A 20317-nucleotide genomic window follows, 5' to 3' on the forward strand; every position below is an offset into this window, starting at 1 on the left:
TGTATGTGTGTATGTGTATCTAACTTGTCTGAAATTTATTTTTTATGGGAGGCAACTTTTTTTTTCCTAAAGGGGTAGTTATTTGTCTCTATACCATCTGTTGAATGGGTCATTCTTTACTCACAGATTTAAAGTACCTTTTTAAAATAAACTGAATTCTTGCATACATGTGGGTCTCTTTTTGAAGTTTCTCATCTGTTGATGTATGTGCACATACCACATTTTATGGCATTACTTAATCTGTCTCCCTCATCCTGGCCCACTCCTCCTTGAAAATTTCCTGTTTTTTCTTACATAACTTTAGAAGGAACTTGGCAATTTGCATTTAAAAATCCTTTTGAGATTTTCATCAGGGTTTTAAATCCCATAGCTTGATATGCAGAAAAATACTATCTTTAACAGTTTTGAATTTTCCTACCAGAAATGGGGTATGTACTTGCTTTTATAAGTTTGTCTTCATGTGGGTCCTTCACATTTCTGGTTCGATTTAGTCCTGGGAATTTTAGGGTTACTTGTTATGAGTGGGATCTTTTGAAATTACATTTCTGCCCATCACTGGCATTTAGGGAAAACTCCATCCTTGCTTACCTAGTTGAGCTAATCAAATTCTTTTGTTCTCATAGTTTTTCAGTTGATCCTCTTGACTTTCTGGGAGGTCCAAGTATGTTCTCCTAGTGGTAGCTTTATCCTTTACACTTGTTTCTTTTTAGGGGTCACAGAGGTCAGGGCCTCCAGTATAATGTTGGGTGGTACCCTCGTTTTTCTCCCAGTGGGAACTGTTCCCATAAGTCACGTAACACAATTCTTGTATTAGGTGTCTGGTAGATAACCTCCATTAGGCTAAAAATGTTTCCCTCTGTTCCCAGCTTACTGAAGGCTTTTCCCCTTTATTTAATAGCAATGATTTCGATGTCTATTGAGATAACCAAAAGACTTCGTTTTATTATTGAGCTGTTTCTCATGAACAGACTTTCTCATGCTGAGCTGTCCTTGCAATTTCATATAAGCTCCACTTAGAGTGTTTATTTCTTTAGGATTTTAATATTTATTTCTGGGCCAATTTTACTTCTTATTTTAATGATTTCCCTGTCCCAATTTGGTATAGCCCCATGCTATCCTTGTAGAATGGATTTGAAGACAGTTAATCTATTTCTTTGTTCTTAAATAATTTGTAGAACAGGAGTTTTTTGTTGTTTAAAGTTTGGTAGGCTTTATTTATAAAAACATCTGTGTTTGGTTCCTTTTTAAGGGGTAGATACTTGACTGCCTTTTTTTCTTTTTTTTAAGATTTTATTTATTCATGAGAGACAGAGAGGTAGAGACATAGGCAGAGGGAGAAGCAGGTTCCATGCAGGGAGCCCGATGTGGGACTCGATCCCAGGACTCCAGGATCATGCCCTGGGCCAAAGGCAGTCACTAAACCTCTGAGCCACCCCGGGATCCCCCAGGGACAACCTTTTGATAAAACCAACAGACATTTGTCCTTTATTCTGTGTATTTTCTTTGACTAATTTTGCAAGATGTTTCTCTACATTATTGGATGTATTGGATGTTTCCTTCTACTTCTTTGCTCATTTCTACCTTATTGAGCCATATGCTTAATTTCAGTCTTGTTTTCTAACATTTTTATGGCTACAAGTTTTCCTCTAAGTACTCCTTTGACTGTTACCCACTTGGTCATGTGATTGTGTGATTTTTTTTTTTTTTTGGCACTGTATCTGTAAGCCTGGCCTTAGATTTTTCTTTAGCCCTCAGTGATTGTGTGATTTACCTAATAGCCCCTGTTTTCCCCCTAAAACCTTTTCATCTCCACTTCTCCATCTCTCTCTCTCTCTCTCTTTTAAAGATTTTATTTACGGGCAGCCCCGGTGGCTCAGCGGTTTAGTGCCACCTTCAGCCCAGGCCTGATCCTGGAGACCCGGGATTGAGTCCCACGTCGGGTTCCCTGCATGGGGGCTGCTTCTCCCTCTGCCTGTGTCTCTGCCTCTCTCTCTCTCTCTCTGTGTGTGTGTGTGTGTCTCTCATGAATAAATAAAATCCTTTATAAAATATTATAATAATAAATATAATAAATAAATAAAGATTTTATTTATTCATGAGAGACAGAGAGAGGCAGAGACCTAGGTAGAGGGAGAAACAGGCTCCCCAGGGGGAGCCTGATGTGGGACTCGATCCTGAAACCCCGGATTACGACTGAGCCACCCAGGTGTCCCTCCACTTCTCCATCTCTTATTGGCCATTTAGCTCCTGTGGGTTGGAGCTAAGAATCCTGTTGGAGGTAGAGTCCTTATGTTCTGCATAGTACTTATTCTCTGAAGCTGAATTCCCCTTCTGTTCTCCCAACTTAGTGGCAGATCCTAACCATGAGTTGAGTGAATAGATCTCCCAGAGTGAGCTGAGTGTTCTGAGAGCCCCTTCTTCCCCATGTTGTGGTCAGTCCATGTGATTGGTCACCTAACAATACTGACACATCCTGCAGTTAGGTTTAGAACTTGTGGCCCTTCAGGCTCAGCATTTGTATCATGTTAGCACCAACCTAAGAGCAGATCATTTCCACAAAAGTTTCCCCACCCACTTCACTCATCCAGCCACCCATATATATGTGCCAAGAAGCACACATGGTGATCTGAGTTAGTCATGTTTTTTTTCTCCTTTAACCTGTAAGTGTGGTAAGAGACCTTGACAGTTCTCACCTCAAAACATCCTTGCTTTCTAGAATAAAAACAGTCATGATATATTTTTCAACATATTGCTGGATTTGATTGTCTGATATTTGGGGGCATTTTGGCATTCAGGTTCAAGTAAGATGGTTTAAGTTTTTTCTTTCCTGTGCTACCCTTGTGTCTTGATATCAAGGTTATGCCAACCTTATAAAATGAGTTAGTATTCTCTCTCTTTATTTTCATTACAAGGGTTTGTATCAGCCTGGAATTTTGCATTTCTGTAATTCATGGTAAAACTTGTTGTAAAACCCATTATGCCTGGTATTTTTAGGGTGGGTGGGAAGATTTTTTTTTTTTTCCCCACCTGAGAGAGTATGAGCAGGGTAGGGACAGAGGGAGAGAGAGAATCCGTTTTTTTTTTTTTTTAAGATTTTATTTATTTATTCATTAGAGACACAGAAAGAGAGGCACAGACACAGGCAGAGGGAGAAGCAGGCTCCATGCAGAGAGCCCGATGTGGGACTCGATCCGGGGACTCCAGGATCACACTCTGGGCCGAAGGCAGGCACTAAACCACTGAGCACCCAGGGATCCCCGAGAGAATCCTAAGCAGGCTCCACACTCTGCTTAGAGCTGACACAGGGCTCGATCTCCTGACCCTGAGAATATGACCTGAACCAAAATCAAGAGTCAGACGCTTAACCAACTGAGCCACCCAGGTGCCCTAGGTGGAAAGATTTTTAACTCTAGATTTTTGTTGATAATAGATTGATTGCTTGGGTTTTCTGTTCTTGAGTCAGTGATACTTCCAAGGAAAAAGCATTTTCCTATTTCCTCATTTATGGTTTCAAGTTTATTGCACAGTTATTTGCAGAATTGTCTTGTTTGTAATCTTGATTGTATCTACAATATGTCCTCTTACTATATCTAATATTATTGCACTTTTTCCTTTTTTTGTCCCATCACTTTTGAAAGACATTTCTTTATTAGTCTTCAGAGCGCCAGCCCTTTGTTGTCATTTCTCTTCACTGAGCTTGTTTATGTATTATGGATTTCTGCTCTTACGTATTTCCCCTTTCCTCACCTTCCCTTGGGGTTATTCTCTGGCTCTTATTCTAACGATTGAGGTTGGATGCTTCAGCTTTACCTCCTCCCCAACCCCAGCCTGAAGAAAAGGGAAGAATTATGTGCCCTTTGGTGGGGCCACCACTTTGTCACATTTTCCAACCTCTATTTCTCTCTACATACAACACATGTGGTTTTCACATGGAGTTGTTGGGTCTCTTTAACCTCTTAATTTAGAACAGATGTCTTAATGTTTTTTCTTTTTTTTTTTTCATTAAATGAGCTTTTTTGACAACTCAGGCTGATTTCTTTTCTCTCTTTTTTTTTTTTTATAAAGATTTATTTATTTATGACGGACATAGAGAGAGACAGAGAGGCAGAGACACAGGAGGAGGGAGAGAGAAGCAGGCTCCATGCTGGGAGCCTGACGCAGGACTGGATCCCAGGTCTCCAGAATAGCGCCCTGGGCCAAAGGCAGGCGCTAAACCACTGAGCCACCCAGGGATTCCCCTCAGGCTGATTTCTTATGAAAATGTCCTACATTTGGATTTGTGTGATTGTTTTACATACTTAAATTTAGGCTAAACAATTTTAGCAAAAATAGCCTAGAAGTGATGTGTGCTTATTTGCATATCATAAAGCACATGATGGAGAATATCCAATTATTGGTGATGCTAATTTTTGTCACTTGGTTAAAGAGATGGCTTCTGGATCATTTTCCTACAAAGGTACTATTTTTCCATTGTGGAACAGTCTTATCCTTTAAGGCCAAAGTGTCCTTTGATGCAGCTCTATATGTATTTGTTCTTAGTTTTTTTTAATTGAGTCAAAGACAAAATTTCCCACCATAACCATTTTTTAGTATACAGCTGAATAGTGTCAAATACATTCACATTTCTGTGCAGTCTCCTTTTGTGACTGGCTTGTTTCACTCAGCGTAATGTCTTCAAGGTTCATCCAAATTGTAGCTCATGTTAGAGTTTCCTCCCTTTTTAAGGCTGAACCATATCCTATTTTATGTATAAACTACATTTTGCTTATCCATTCTTCCATCGATGGACTCTTGAATGCCTTCTACCTTTAAGCTATTGTGAATAATGCTGCTATGACATGGGTATATAAATATTTCTTTGAGACCTGCTTTCATTTCTTTTGAAGATACACCTGGAAGTGGAATTACTGGATAATATGGCAAATCTATTTTTAATTTTTTTAAAGAACCACCACCATGCTGTTTTCCATAGTGGTGGCACCATTTTACATTCCCACTAACAGCACACAAGGTTCCAGTTTCTCCACATTTTCACCAACACATTAGGTTCTTTTTTCTAATAGTAGCTATCCTGATAGGTATGAAGTATCTATTGTTTTAATTATAGTCTAGTTTTGAGTGTTTTCTAATTTCCATTATGATTCCATTTTGGCCCATAAAATATTAAATATTTAGTTGATTATTTTTAATAATGTAAGCACCTTCAAACCTACCACTACAAAACAAAGGCTAGGACTATACAATGACCCAAGCAACCATTTGCTTCCACCTCCTGCCCTAAACCCTGCTCATCCCACTTTGATTCCCCCACCCGAGGCAACCAGCTTGAACTTCAAATATGCTTTTTTTGTCTTCTTTCCGTGTGGTTTTCTTGTATCTATGTTTTTTGTTGTTGTTTTTTAAAGATTTTATTTATATGAGAGAGAGCACAAGAAGGGGGAGGGGTAGAGGGAGAAGCACACTCCCTGCTGAGCCTGTGGGACTCGATCTCAGGACCCCAGGATCATGACCTGAGCCCAAGGCAAATGCTTAACCAACTGAGCCACCCCGGTGTCCCTACATGTGCTTTTTTTTTTTTTAATTTTTATTTATTTATGATAGTCACAGAGAGAGAGAGAGAGAGGCAGAGACACAGGCAGAGGGAGAAGCAGGCTCCATGCACCGGAAGCCCGACGTGGGATTCGATCCTGGGTCTCCAGGATCGCGCCCTGGGCCAAAGGCAGGCGCCAAACCGCTGCGCCACCCAGGGATCCCCCTACATGTGCTTTTTAAAAGTTTTTTTAACCTTGTGAAAAGGATAATATGCTGAATATCCTATTTGGAGGCTGACATTTTATTTACTATCACATTACTTTGATTTTCCTAATTGCTGTATATTGCCATTGTTCATTTGATTTGACTGTCAATAATATTTCCTCGTGGGACTATATCACAATTTATCCATTCACTCTTCTGCTGGTGGCCCTTGGGCTCTTTTTTTTTTTCCCCAATTGTAAACATTCTTGTAGATATGTCTGGGTATAAAATTTCTTCCTGGGACAGTTCTTAGGCATGGAATTCCTCAGTCAGAATTTTAGGTTATGCTGCTGAATGTTTTCCAAAGTGGCTACATTAGTTGACATTCACCAACAATGGATCCCTGAGGTGGATTTAATGATTTCTCCCTGTAGCCTCTCAGTTTTTGCTTAATGTATTTTGAGTTTATGTTATTTAGTACAACGTATTTAAAATTGCTACCTCCCTTTGTGAATCGAACCCTTCTTTATGGGGTGACGCTTTCCATTCCTACAGATGCTTTTTATCTTAGTTTGATGGTGGTATAACTCCCTTAGATCTCTTCTGCTTAGTATTTTTATTTTTGTCTGAGAGGTTATCTTCCATCCTGTTACTTTCAATCTGTTCATGTCCCCAGGCTTTACCTGTCTCTAGGACATGTATCTGGATCCTTAAAAACAGAATCACTCTTTTTGTTTTAACTGAAAGACTTAGCTCCTTTAACTTACTGTAATAATTGGTGTGTGGGGCCCATCTGTCATATTTGGATGACAGTTTGGATGGATATAAATTTCAGGATTCTAAATTCTTTTCCTTTAATACCTTGAAAATATTACTCCATTTTCTTCTTGCTTTCAATGTTGCTATTGAAAAATCTGATGTTGGTCTGATTCTCGTTGCTTTGTATGTCATATGCTCTTTCCTCTCCGTGTTATCTCTGATATTCTTAAAGTTCTAGATGGTGTATATAGATGTGAGGTTTTGTTTTGTTTTGTTTTTTAAAGAAAGGCAGACTGCCACATGCAGTGCCTCGTTTGGATGTGTCTAGAGTCTTGGAAGCTTGACTACTGCCCTATGTTCTCCTACAAATGGACCTCAAGGGCTTGTTTGGAGGTTCTAGCAGGGGAGCACAGCTACTATATATCCTTGACCGAAGAGGAAGCCTCCTGTATCAGGGAAGGTTGTCCTCTTCAGCTGAGTGTAGGGACACATGTGGAGCAGTAGGGAGGAAGGGGACACACACCTAGCCAACCAGATCAGCTGAATCAACCCTGGCAATCAATGGGGAGAGACTTGATCCCAGGTCTCCAGGATCACGCCCTGGGCTGAAGGTGGCGCTAAACCGCTGAGCCGCCAGGGCTGCCCTGTACAGTCATTTTTTTTCTTCAATCCTTCCTCTTAGACTTTCTTAGTCTGGTCTTGGGATTTCTCTGTTTTATGCCTGAAATGTGTCCCTTCTGTCGGACATCCCATCTGTTATGTTCGTTACTTCCACTCAGGCTGGCTTTTCTAGCAGGCTAAAACTGCAGCTGACCATACTAAATGTCCTTCATAGAGGACTCTGGAAGCCAGTGGCTAACACTTCAGCAATAGCCCCGAGGCACAAGGCAGCGAGGGTATTTTCCCATCAATGCACACTAATCATGGTTGGACGGCTGCTCCTGGGGGCATTAGCTTTCAGCTTGCCCATGCATGGGTAGACCAGGCCATGGTGACAAAGCAAAGTCCTCAGACTAAGAGTTGCAGATGGCAGCCATGGAAATCTGGCCAGCATGCATAGATTTTGTGCCAAGGGGTATGTGCAGGGTTCTTAGCTACAGGAAGAAGACCATGAAGGCAAACCCCTGAGTACTGGCGGAATAAAATTTCCAAAGCAGAGACTAGTTCCATGGGGTCTGAAGGAGACAAGGCTCAGTGGCAGTACTTGGTTCACAGCTTCCCCATCTTCCAGAGCTCCTTGCTGCAGAGGCCCTTCAGGCATGGTCTCTTGTCTGCTGGCCCCTTTACTAGAAGGTTTTAGTAAAATTCTTAAATGTAGAGTCTGCTGCCTTCAATATACAAAGAAGCTAAACTGGTATAGGACTTGTTACTTTGCCAGCAATTTATCCTTAATAGTTGCCCAGATGTCCCCCAGGGAAGTTACCAGGCTTGCATGACCCTAGATTTTGCCTTCACTCAAAGCCCAACCATCTCTTCCTCCCCGTATCTGAGGAGCATGCAAGCCTAGCTGGGCAGTTTACTTAGTAGGAACGAGGGTCCGTATGATCAAGGTAGTGGAAAGGCAGGACAGCAGCCGTAGCTCACACTGTGCTCCAGTGTGATGCATGGATGACACACTGCAAGAGACGCCACCATCCCAACGGAAGGCATTAAGGCACTTTGCATACCTTGCCTGGTTACCCAGAGGAACGAAGCACTAGTGATGTCCTAGGCTGTCTCTTGAGTGCCAATAGTGGCGACAGTTTTTTCCAGTTGTTATGACAGAGTCTGCTGCTGCTAAAATGTGTCTGGTATGTAAACCTTGGTCACTCAGAGTGAGGTGCCAAGCACCAGAAAGAAACCTTTGTTCCTAACCAGTACCAGTTGTTCAACAGGGAGATGGTCCCAGGTGTCACTCTGTTCTCATTCATTCTGAAATGCGAACAGCACTCCCTTTTCCTCCTCCTGATTTGAGCCATGGTTGCAATCCTGGGACCTGGGCCCAGGGCCCACAGGAGGCTGCTGGCTCCACATTCTGTCAGGATTTCTAGAAGCAACCAGCAGAGGACACCATTGGCACGTCCAACTGGCGAGGCAGCACCTGCCCCAGCTCTGTAGCACCCAAACCGTCCCTTCAGACTGACTATAATCCCAGAAGGGCAGCAGCACCCCACGGAAGTCACTCACGTAGGCACTAGCAGTCCCCTCCCCTCTGAAAGATACAAAATGGAAAGAGGTGGGAGCTGCCCTTATCTTTCAGTTTTCAAGTCCCCAGTCAGGGTGCTGGGGATTCAGCAGTACCTGTCCCCCTAGAAACCCAGTTTCAGAAAATGGTATGGTCAGGCGGCCATACAGGACTGGATGGAACAAGGGGGAGGGGACAAGACCTCAGAACTCTAAAGGGATGTCTTCCCCAGAGGCCTCAGCCCGCTCTCTCAAGTGTTCCCCTCTAGATATTGCTGAAGCTTTCAGACTCTTACTTCCCTTGCCTCACCTCCCTTGGCTTGTCTCCAAAGCCTCTGAGTGCTTTCCTCTTCCATAATTTAGCATTTTGGTAATCAAGGTCTGCCTTACCAAACCATCTGTGGCCATACATATGAGAGCGGCTTTTGCAGGGAGGGCCTCTGCTTTCTTGGTTCTTTCTGTCCAAACACTTTTGGGAAACCCCACCCCAACCCTCCTCATTCCCTAGGGCAGAGCATGTAGTGGCACAGTGAACAATTTTACTTCTCTTAGTGTCTCCCAGAACAGAAGGACAGAGACAGGAAAGGCCAGGGGTCTGAGGAAGGGTGGGTAAGGTGGTGCACCCACACTGGGCAGGGGTATGTGAAGTTTGGAAGGTACAGGGCTTGTAATGCCAGGCTAAGGGATTTTGATGAGAACCTCTCTCTCTTTCTTTTAAAAGATTCATTTTAGGGACACCTGGGTGGCTCAGCAGTTAAGCGTCTGCCTTTGGCTCAGGGCATGATCCCGGAGTCCCAGGATCGAGTCCCACATCAGGTTCCCTGCATGGAGCCTGCTTCTCCCTCTGCCTGTGTCTCTTCCTCTCTTTCTGTGTCTCTCATGAATAAATAAATAAAATATTTTAAAATAATAATAATAAAAGATTCATTTTATTTATTTTAGGGAGGGAGAGCACAAGCAGAAGGGGCAGAAGGAGAGGGAAAGAGAATCTCAAGAAGATTACATGTTGAATGTGGAGCCCCCACGCGGGGCTCAATCCCAGGACCCTGAGATCATGACCTGAGGCGAAGTGAGACACTTAACCAACTGAGCCACCCAGGCCCCCCCAATGTGCAGAATCTCTTGAGATGGCAGGATCTGATCCATCAGGTCTGGAAAAGGGAGACAGGTGTGGCAGAAAGGGCTGTGGCCCAGCCTAGCCCTAGTGCAGCCCCTGAGCAGGGCTGATTCTGTCTTCCCAAGGTGTTGGAGCTTCAGAGAAATGGCCATGGAAACTTGGACTCACCCCAGCCCGGTGAGCAAGGATGGCCATCCTATCCTATACCAAGGCGAGGGCATGCAGACCAAAAGAATATAGGAGTTTATCACCAACATACAGAAGGAATTTCCAGAAGGTGAACTTCAGAAAGAAGGAAAATGACTCTAGAGAAGAGACCTGAGAGGCAAGAAGGAATAGTGGTGATGTCAAATTTGGGTAAGGCGGGGGGGAGGCGGCTCTTAAAAAGTCAAAGTACTAAAAAAAAAAAAAAAAAAAAAAGTCAAAGTACTGGAGAACACAACCCCTTAAGAACAGGGGTAGTAATAATGTGTTATAAAGGTTTTAGGGCACCTCGTGTCTCAGTGGTTGAGCATCTGCCTTTGGCTCAAGTCGTGATCTTGGGGTCCTGGGATCGAGTCCCACATCGGGCTCCCCACAGGGAGCCTGCTTCTCCCTCTGCCAGTGTCTCTGCCTCTCTCTCTGTGTGTCTCTCATGAATAAATAAATAAAATCTTAAAAAAAAAGAGAAGGATTTCATACCTGTAGGGCAAGTTTGAAAAATTCACCATATAGTGCTAGAACCCCACTGGAAATCTCTGTTTGAAGCAACTGTAGCAGGAAGACACAGGTTACAAGCCTGGAAAATGACAGACCCTTAAAGATAGAAAGAAGAAAAGCGAGCTTCTTACTAGTTCCTTACACTTCAAGTGAACAGAAGAGTTTATGGACTTTCCTCCATTCTCACGCTGGATATTTGGTGACTTACGTAATTATTCAAAACAATGCTTGACATATCTTAACATGAACTTAGTATTTATTTCATAAGACAAACTCCCTGAAATGTAAGAACCAGCTTATAGAATAATACAATGAGCAATAGGAACTTGTTTTAGCTTAACATTTTTTTAATGAAGCAATTTACAATCTTATAAAAGGAGCCAATGTTTCTGATAATTTTTGCTCCTTCATAATAAGGGGACTTATATTTTTTTGCCTTCACCATCTTTAATCATCTTTCCAAACTCTTATTTGGTAATTATTCAGGAACTCCAATTGTGTCCAGGTCAATCTTGGTATTTTATATTATCATAGGGAGTTATTCATTCCCTCTGAATTATCCAGCTGGTTGTTGTACTTTTTCTCAGGACATTCTCTAGTGATTATTTTTATTTCTCCTGGATCTGTGGTAATGAACCTGCACCAGTCCTCTTTCTCAAGCCTATGTATCTTTAAAGTTCTGTTTTGTTTTTTACTGTGAGTGTTTTATTTAAGCATTTTTGTTTACAAAAATATGGAACAACTCACCAATGTGCTGTGTCATCCTTGTGCAGGAGCCATGCTAAATCTTCTTTATTGTTCCAGTTTTAGCACATGTCCTGCTGAAGCGAACACTTTAAGTTTCTTTTTTCTTTTTCTTTTTAAGATTTATTTGTTTTTTTTTTTAGAGGGGGAAGGGGCTGAGGGAGAGGAAGAGAGAGAGAATCTTAGACTCTGCGCCAAGCATGGAGCCTAATGTGAGGCTCGATCTTACCACCCTGAGATCACAGCCCAAGCTGATTTTAGTATATGTGCTGCCGAAGCAAGCACCACAGCCCAAGCTGAAATCAAGAGTCAGACGCTCAGCCAACTGCACCACCCAGGCACCTGCACTTTAAGTTTCTTACTGAAGGGACGCCTGGGTAGCTCAGCAGTTGAACTTCTGTCTTTGGCTCAGGGCGCAGTCCTGGTCCTCGGATTGAGTCCTGCATCGGACTCCCTCATGGAGCCTGTTTCTCCCTCTGTCTGTGTCTGCCTCTCTGTGTGTGTCTCTCATGAATATATAAGAAATAAAATAAAATAAAAATTCTTATTGAAGAATAGGCATACAATAAAGTACACAAACAATAAGTATACAGCTCAATATATTTTCACAAAGTGAGCAAATACTCATGTATCCAGCATCCAGATGAAGAAATGAAACATGTCCACCCCGGCTTCCTACTTGCTCCTCGTTGCTCCATTTCAATCTCTATCCCCCAAAACAATATACTTACTTCTAACAGTGTAAATTACTTTTGTCTGTCTTTATAGTCATGGAAACAATGTGTACAATCTTATATGTGGCTTATAGTGTACTGTGTCTATGAGAGTCACCCATGGCTTTAATTCTATTATATGAATATCCACCATTTATTTGTTCTACTTCTTTTTTTAAAGATTTTATTTATTTATTCATGAGAGACACAGAGAGAAACAGAGAGGCAGAGAACAGGCAAAGGGAGAAGCAGGCTCCATGCAAGGAGCCTGACGTGGGACTTGATCCAAGGTCTCCAGAATCACGCCCTAGGCTGAAGGCGGCGCTAAACCGCTGAGCCACCCGGGCTGCCCCCATTCCACTGTTAATGGACATTTGGGTTGTTTCCAGTTTGGGATGGTAATAAATAGAGCTGTTCTGAACATTTTTGTTCATGCTTTTGGCTGAACATACATTTTCCTGTTGCTAAGCCAACATATTTTTGCTCTCTTCTTTTTAAGTTTTATAATAGGAATTTTCAAATATCCTCAAAAGTAGATGAAATGGAATAGCAAACCCATGAAACCCATAACCCAGCTTCGATAAACATCATCCTGGGAGCCCAGACTCATACGTCCCCATGTTTTTTCTTTTCTTTCTTTCTTTTTCTTTTTTTTTTTTTTATTAAATTTTTATTTATTTACTATAGTCACAGAGAGAGAGAGAGAGAGAGAGAGAGAGGCAGAGACACAGGCAGAGGGAGAAGCAGGCTCCACGCCGGGAGCCCGACGTGGGATTCGATCCCGGGTCTCCAGGATCGCGCCCTGGGCCAAAGGCAGGCGCTAAACCGCTGCGCCACCCAGGGATCCCCTTTCTTTATTTTTCAATGTCGGAGGAACTTAAAGCAAATTCCAGATCTCATTCCATCCTCCTGGTTGTACACATTGTAATGTACGTATCATATGCATAATATATGCACACATATATGTTTCTTTAGCAGAGAAGGATTTTTTTCTTAACATAACCATCATGCCCGTATCATACTCAAACACATTTCCTGATTTTATAGTCTGTGTTCAGATTGCTCTGATAATCTTAAAAATGTTTCTCTATCCTGTTTGTGTGAGGGTCCAAACAGGTTCTGTCTGCATTATTCATTCCTGTGGATGTCTCTATCTCTCTTTCATCTATCACAGTCCCCTCTCACCATTTCTCATGACTTTTATTTTTGGTGAAATGAGTTCACTTGCTTGCGGACTGCCCACGCATGATTTGGCTGATTGCATCCTCGTGGTGATGTCTAATGTGCTCTGCTGCCCGTTTTCATGTAGACCGGTAGGTACATTTAGAAGCTGTTATTTTGGAAAGAACACTTCACAGGCGATGCTTGTGCATCACTTCAGGAGGCGTGTTCTGCTTTTTGTTTTGTTTTTGCTTTTAAATTAATATATCTTTATTTTAAAATTTTATTTAAATTCAGTGAATTAACAAATAATGTCTTATTGGTTTCAGAGGTCGAGGTCAGTGACTCATCAGTCTTATATAACACCCAGTGCTCATCACATCACGTGTCCTCCCTCATGCCCATCCCCCAGTTACCCCGTCCCCCAGAGTGTTCTGATTTTAATGATGTGACAATTGACTCATGGGTTCAGGAGTTGTTGGCAAAATGCACCAGTTATAAAGTCCCCTATCAACCTTCATGTGATGGTTTTAGCAGCTGTTGATCATGCTCACCTACATCCTTCATTAACTAGGCATTATGAAATGGTGATTTTTCTAATTAGATCATTAGTTCCGTAGTCTTAGCTGAAATTTTTCTAAAAGGAAAAGCTTTTCATTATCAGCTATTTGGTTACCCTGAAATATAATCAAGTACAAGACAGGCAAGAAGTCTTGATTTTTTTTCTTTTTTCTTTTTTTTTCTTAGCACCAATTTCAACATAAATATTTGGTGCCTATACTAGCCAGAGCCCAGTCAGGAGACAGAAACTAACTATACCAACTACTTCAGTGGTGAAAATATCATCTAAAGAAATGTTAAACGAGGTCTTTAGGAATTAAGAAGGCAGAACAGTGAACAGGGAGGTATCACAGAACAACTAGAGGGAGAGGGAGCTCCCCTAGAGCTGGGGGAGAAAAGGGAAGAGTTGGGGATGATTAGACCTCAGAAGCGGGCAGGCGGGAGGGGCCCCACAGAGCTGGGGGACCAACAGCCCCGGAGCACTGCTCAGCTGAGCCGCAAACCCCCAGCACTTCTCATCCTTGTCCTAGTTGTAGAGGAGACCTGGCGGGCAGGGGGCGGGGGTGGGGGGGTGGGGACGGACAGGATACCTTGACACCTTCATTACCAGCATTGTGCCCAAGCAACCTCTCAAAGTGACTGAATTTTAAAAGTCTTATTATGAACTCATGATTTTTTAAAAATGTATTTGAGTGTGTTTGAACCCATGCAGTCATTAATACTTTTGATGCTTAAATCGTCCCATCTCTGGCTAGTGGCAGTCCCTTACAGGTGGCTCCTGTGTCAATTTGACAAGACCCCAATAGTATTTCATAGCTCCCTTGCTGTCTAGCGTGATATGTCAGACTTTTCTTGCATATTTTCTGCCCCACACCCAGAGTCAGCCTTTCTCCAAAGAGCCCTGGTTCCTTTTAGTGGTGGGTGTCATTTGAAGAGTGTTGCTCACTGAGTTGTCTTTGCTTGGAGGTCTCTGCAGTGGACAGAGCTAAGAAGAATGTATTTCTTTTGAAACAAAAAATGAATTACGGGGGTGCCTGGCTGGAAAGTCTAAAAAGTATGCCACTCTTCATTTCAGGGTCATGAGTTCAAGCCCCATATTCAGTGTAGAGCCTACTTAAGCAGGCAAAAAACACAAATTATGACTTCATACTGATATTTATAATTCAAAAGTAAGATTACAAGATTGTATATAATTTTAAAACATATCTGTTATGCAAAAAAATTTGGCTAATAATATTAACATTATTATTTATTAGCTATGTAAACATATGTGTTAAAATAGCTACACCACTATCAGTACTAACAATAAACACATTATTTAATAAACTATTAAACACATTTAAGATTTCTTAAATTTAATTAATTTCTTTTTTTTATTTTTTATTTATTTATGATAGTCACATCACAGAGAGAGAGAGAGGCAGAGACACAGGCAGAGGGAGACGAAGGCTCCATGCACCGGGAGCCCGATGTGGGATTGGATCCCGGGTCTCCAGGATCGCGCCCTGGGCCAAAGGCAGGTGCTAAACTGCTGCGCCACCCAGGGATCCCAAATTTAATTAATTTCTTAATGGTTCTTTTTTCCTCAGTAGATATCCCAGTAAGGGTGCAAGGTCAAAATGATGTATTTTAAAATCATTCAAGGGGCTCCTAGCTAGCTCAGTTGGTGGAGTACACAACTCTTGATCTTGGGGTCATAAGTTCAAGTCCCACACTGAGGGTAGAGATTACTTTAAAAAATAAAATCTTTAAAAAAAATTTTTTTAAGATTTACTTATTGGAGGAATACCTGGGTGGCTCAGTGGTTGAGCGTCTCCCTTTGGCTTAGGCTGTGATCCCAGGGTTCTGGGATCAAGTCCCACATCAGGCTCTCCCGAAAGGATCCTGTTTCTCCCTCTGCCTATTTCTCTGCCTCAGTGTCTCTCATGAATAAATAAATAAAGTCTCTTTTTAAAAAAAAAAAAAAAGATTTATTATTTGAGAGGGAAAGAGAAGGAAGAGGCAGAGAGAGAGAGAATCCGGAAGTAGACTGCCTGCTGAGTGTGGAGCCCCACATGGGGCTCCATCCCAGGACCCTGAGATCATGACCTATGCCAAAATCAAGAGCCAGTCACTTAACATATTGAGCCACCCAAGCACTCCCTCCAAAATGAAACCTAAAAAAATAAAAATAAATAAATAAATAAATAAAAAGTGTCTCCCTCAGGATCAGCTGTGAAAATCTCATTGCTTTAAAAACAAAATCATTCAAAATAATTCTTTGTTATGCTGTGTTGTTTATGCAATCACTTGATATAAAATTGGGTTCATTTGTTTATTTACACTTTTAGGGACTGCTTTATTAACTTAACTTTTAAAAAATAATGTGGGGCAGCCCAGGTGGCTCAGCAGTTTAGCGCCACCTTCAGCCCAGGGTGTGATCCTGGAGACCCCGGATAGAGTCCCACGTCAGGCTCCCTGCATGGAGCCTGCTTCTCCCTCTGCCTGTGTCTCTGCCTCTCTCTCTCTGTGTCTCTCGTGAATAAATAAATAAAATATTTTTTAAAAAATAATGTAAAGGGGTGCCTGCGTGGCTCAGTGAGTAAAGCGACTGCCTTTGGCTCAGGTCATGATCCCAGGGTCCTGGGATGGAATTATGCATAGCATGGACCTCCCTGCTCAGCCGGGAGTGTGCTTCTCCCTCTACCCCTCCTCCCTGCTTATGCTCTCTCTCTCTCACACACTCTCTCAAATAAAATCTTTAAAAGATAAGTAAATAGAAATAATGTAAAATATTTACCTGGTTTCAAAGTTAAAATTAGAAAACAAGACACATCAGAGAAGAGCAGACTTCTTCCATGTCTCCACTTATTTTTTCTTCCATTGTTTCTTTTAGATGAGATTATTTGAATATATTAATACTCCCTCCCTTTGCTCACTCTAAAGTTCAGAGGTCTGTGTAGCTTTAGCAGTCTCGATTCTTCAAGCTTTTGCTCTTAGAATTTTACAAGGAACATATACTCCTTTGAACAAAAAACAACTGGACTCTAAAAATAACTTTTAAAACGATGTCTTCTGAGACTGAAAGCCTTTAGGTGGAGCCAGGCCAGAGAAGCCTCTGCTGGGTGGGGAGTGGGTGCTGCAGCCCAAGCAGAGTGAGGAAGGCATCCCTGCCTATCAGTGGGGGTGAGGTTTGAGCAGCCTGGGGGCCTGGAGGACTGGGGGTGGTAGCCAGTGGGGGCAAGGGGAGCCTGAAGGCAGTGAGGGGCGTTGTGGGGGTGGAGGGAGGAAGACAGCTGCACTGGGGGCAGAGGTGGCATCAGTGGCCCAGCCAAGGAGCACTGGAAAATGGGTGAAGTGGGAAGAAGTGGATGATGGCCAGGAGACTAGATACATACTGGAAACTGATCCAAGAAGTCAGTATCTTGAAGAGAAAGGGAGGCAGGCTCCCCATTATCAGAGAAGGGCATTAGATGTGAAAAGAAGCAGCACAGAATGAGCCCTGTTGGTGTTGGACTGGAATTGGAGCAATCACCATTTTCAATACCTGCAGGTACAGAGAAATGAATACAGATGGAAGGGTGATCTGTTGGGTTTTTTTTTTTAACTTTTATTTATTTATGATAGTCACACAGAGAGTGAGAGAGAGAGGCAGAGACACAGGCAGAGGGAGAAGCAGGCTCCATGCACCAGGAGCCCGACGTGGGACTCGATCCCGGGTCTCCAGTATCGTGCCCTGGGCCAAAAGCAGGCGCCAAACCGCTGCGCCACCCAGGGATCCTGATCTGTTGGTTTCTTAGCTCCATCACTGAGAGGGCTTGAGAGCGGGGACACCTCCTAGCAGTGAGCACACACAACACCCAGACCTTGGGTTTTAATACTGCCTTCACCAAAAGGAATTGGGTGCTCTGGGGAAATGGCCCATTCCAGGTGGAGGGCAGAGTGAGTGCAGCCAAACCTTGGAGCATTAAAGAATGACGGACACATCAGGGGCGCCTGGGGGGCTCAGTTGGTAAGCATCTGCCTTTGGCTCAGGTCATGATCCCAGGGTCCTGGGATGGAGCCCCACTTCAGGCTCCCTGTTCTGCGGGGAGTCTGCGTCTCCCTTTTCCTCTGCTGCTCCCCGTTTGTGTGTTCTGTTAAATAAATAAAATGTTAAAAAAAAATGATGAATGCGTCAAAAAGCTTCCAGGGGCTCCCACTGGCAAAACTTGGGAAATCTGAAGTGGGAGCTTCTCTCTCCATCTGGGAGCTGAGGGGCAGGGGCTCGGTGGGGTTAGGAAACACACCAGGAGACTGACCCGTCACCAAGGACAGAAGGAGAATTTGAATGCTCCTGGCGCCACACACCCCCTCCTCTGGTAAACAGTCCCTTCTGGGTCCTTGACATTGAAACCCCAGAGGCTTGAGAGTGCAGAGCCAGCCTCCTTCAGCAGCCGGAGCCAAGCCCCACCTGAGGACGCCAGTGGGGACACATGGGGTGCGGGCTCCAGGGGACAGTTGTGGGTTCAGCACCTCGGGTGCAGACAGGTAAGAATTCAGCCCTCCTGCTCCAGTCTGGGCACAGTCCATAGGGGCACCTCTTTCCTATTGCATGGGATACCCTGCCTGAGCCCCCAGGGTAGGAAGTGAAGCCCCAGGGTGAAGGCTTCCAAGTTCAGCCAGCACCCCTTTGGAGGGGGCAGGGAGAAAAGTAGGGACTCTGCTGGATCCAGAAGGGGGCAGGTTCTGGTCCTGTGGGCTTGACAGACCTTCCCCCACAACAGGAAACACAGAACAGGCCATTAACTGCTGGGTACGGTCCCTGGGACTTGACGGGGTTGGGGGGGGGACCCGGGAAGAGGGTGGGCACAACCCAGAGCCAGAACCAGGTCCCGCTGGAACCAGGAGGGGAGCGGTCCGCCCCTGCTCACTGCCCAGCTCCCGCCCGCTTCTGACAGTTGGCCTCTGTGCTGGGGAGCCCACCACGCTCCCAGAAGGGCCTCTTTGAGAGCTGAGCTGGGCAGGGGGTGAAGAAGGGGTCCCAGGTGGCCCCTGGGTCTTTTAGTGAGGGTGTTGGTGGGTGCTGGTGGCAGAGAAGGAAGATGCTGGGAACGGGCTAAATGGGCTTCTGTAAGTTACGGCTGTGCTCTCCGGAGCCCTTCTGAGGGGCCAGGCCCCATGTGGACGCCAGGCCTCCAGTCCTGTTCACACCGGGTGTTGTCCTAGCTCCAGGGCTGCCTGACCCATCAGACCCGGCAGGCGGTCTGGCCCTGCTCATCCCCCGCCTGCCACCAGCTCAGTCCATAGGTATTGAAGTAACAGAAAGATGAACGTCCTCAACCACGCTTGACACCAGCTCTGGAAGCCTGAGACCATGTCCCCTGTTTTGCAAGTAATACCGAGACTGGGGACCCAGTGGTAAGTCGCCCAAGGTCAGACAGCAGGTCAATGGAAAAGCCACCCTGCTGGCTCCGGCCCCCAGGCCCAGGCTGGGAGCTCCCCACCCTCACGGCAGCCTCGCAGTGGCAGTACCAGCCCCATGGGGGCCCATCTGGGCAGGTGAGGGTGCTGGGGCCCCTCCACGGACCAGCAGACCTGGGATGTGCCCTTTCCCTGGCTCTGCCTCCCCTGCGGGATCAGGCCTCAACAGATTTGGTGGCCCTGGGCTCCCCTATCTCATGGGGGCCGAGTGGACTCCTTGCTGCCTCTCAGCCCCAGCCAGATGGGTAGGCACAGCCTGCGAGGGGGCGAGCAGCAGGGGAGGGAAGAGCAAGCACCTGGCCTGGAGGTCAGCAGCCGGTGTGGGAAGAGGAAGCAGGCAGACAGCACCGTCCCGGGGGGCTTCCTGGAGGTGGCCCCAAAGTGTCCCCGGAAGCCTCTCCTAGTCCCTAGTACCATTTACTGTCTACTCAGTTATGAGGGTCAGAGTCAGGAGGCAGCTTGGGCCAGAATGGATCAGTTTGACCCTGGTCCACTGTTGCTCCAGACAAGGCCTTGGCCGTTTTCTGGCTCTGATGGTGGTGACAAAGTTCTAAGTGACCGCTGCCCGCAGAGGGGCCACATGAGCTCTGATTTGAGCACAGCCAGTGTGGGGGGGGTGGAGGGCCCGTGCCGGGCTCAGGCCTTGTGTGCACACCACTAGATGGGTCTCGTGAGCTCCTGGAGGAACACTGTGTCCAGGTGCTGCAAGCCTGCAAGCAGCCTCCCTGAGGGACCGGAGTGGCAGCCAAGGTGAAAATGACGTCAGAGGGAGACCCCACACGAAGGGTCGGCAAGCTCAAGGAAGTGCCATGTGACGGCTTGCTAGGTTTGTCACGCCACTGTCACTATGAGCATTCCCTTAGAGCAAGCAGCTGTGTTGTCCTTGCTCAGGTGCTTTCCAAGATCACTTAAACCAGCCTTTTCTTCTACTTTCATTAAAACAAAAAAAATCTGTGAACTGCCTGGAACGCTCTTGGGCCTCGGCTGGGGCAGGACCCCATTTCTGACTCCCATGGGAGCCCCTGGTGGCCCTGCCCTCCATTCGGGGCTCTGGCACGTTCCTGGGGAGATGTCCTTCAGAGCTCACTTCCCTGAGTAACCACATGTGGGGCCAAGGCAGCGAGGAGCGTGGTGGCCTCCTCACCCTGCGGGGAGCCCAGCCCATTAACCCAGAGTCCTGGGCCCCAGGCCGGTGGTTTGTGTAGCAACGGTCACTGGGAGA

The 20317-nt window shown here is 44.9% G+C and overlaps 1 non-coding gene across 1 annotated transcript; it reads right to left on the reverse strand.

Annotated features, from left to right (window-relative positions):
• Positions 1–11201: 11201 nt before the first annotated feature.
• LOC129503239 (U6 spliceosomal RNA) lies at positions 11202–11306 on the reverse strand. The gene has a single exon (XR_008663127.1). It is a non-coding gene; the product is annotated as a U6 spliceosomal RNA (small nuclear RNA).
• Between the last annotated feature and the right edge of the window lie 9011 nt (positions 11307–20317).

The sequence above is a fragment of the Nyctereutes procyonoides genome, unplaced genomic scaffold (genome assembly GCF_905146905.1).
Source record: "Nyctereutes procyonoides isolate TBG_1078 unplaced genomic scaffold, NYPRO_anot_genome, whole genome shotgun sequence".
Taxonomy (NCBI): Eukaryota; Metazoa; Chordata; class Mammalia; order Carnivora; family Canidae; genus Nyctereutes; species Nyctereutes procyonoides.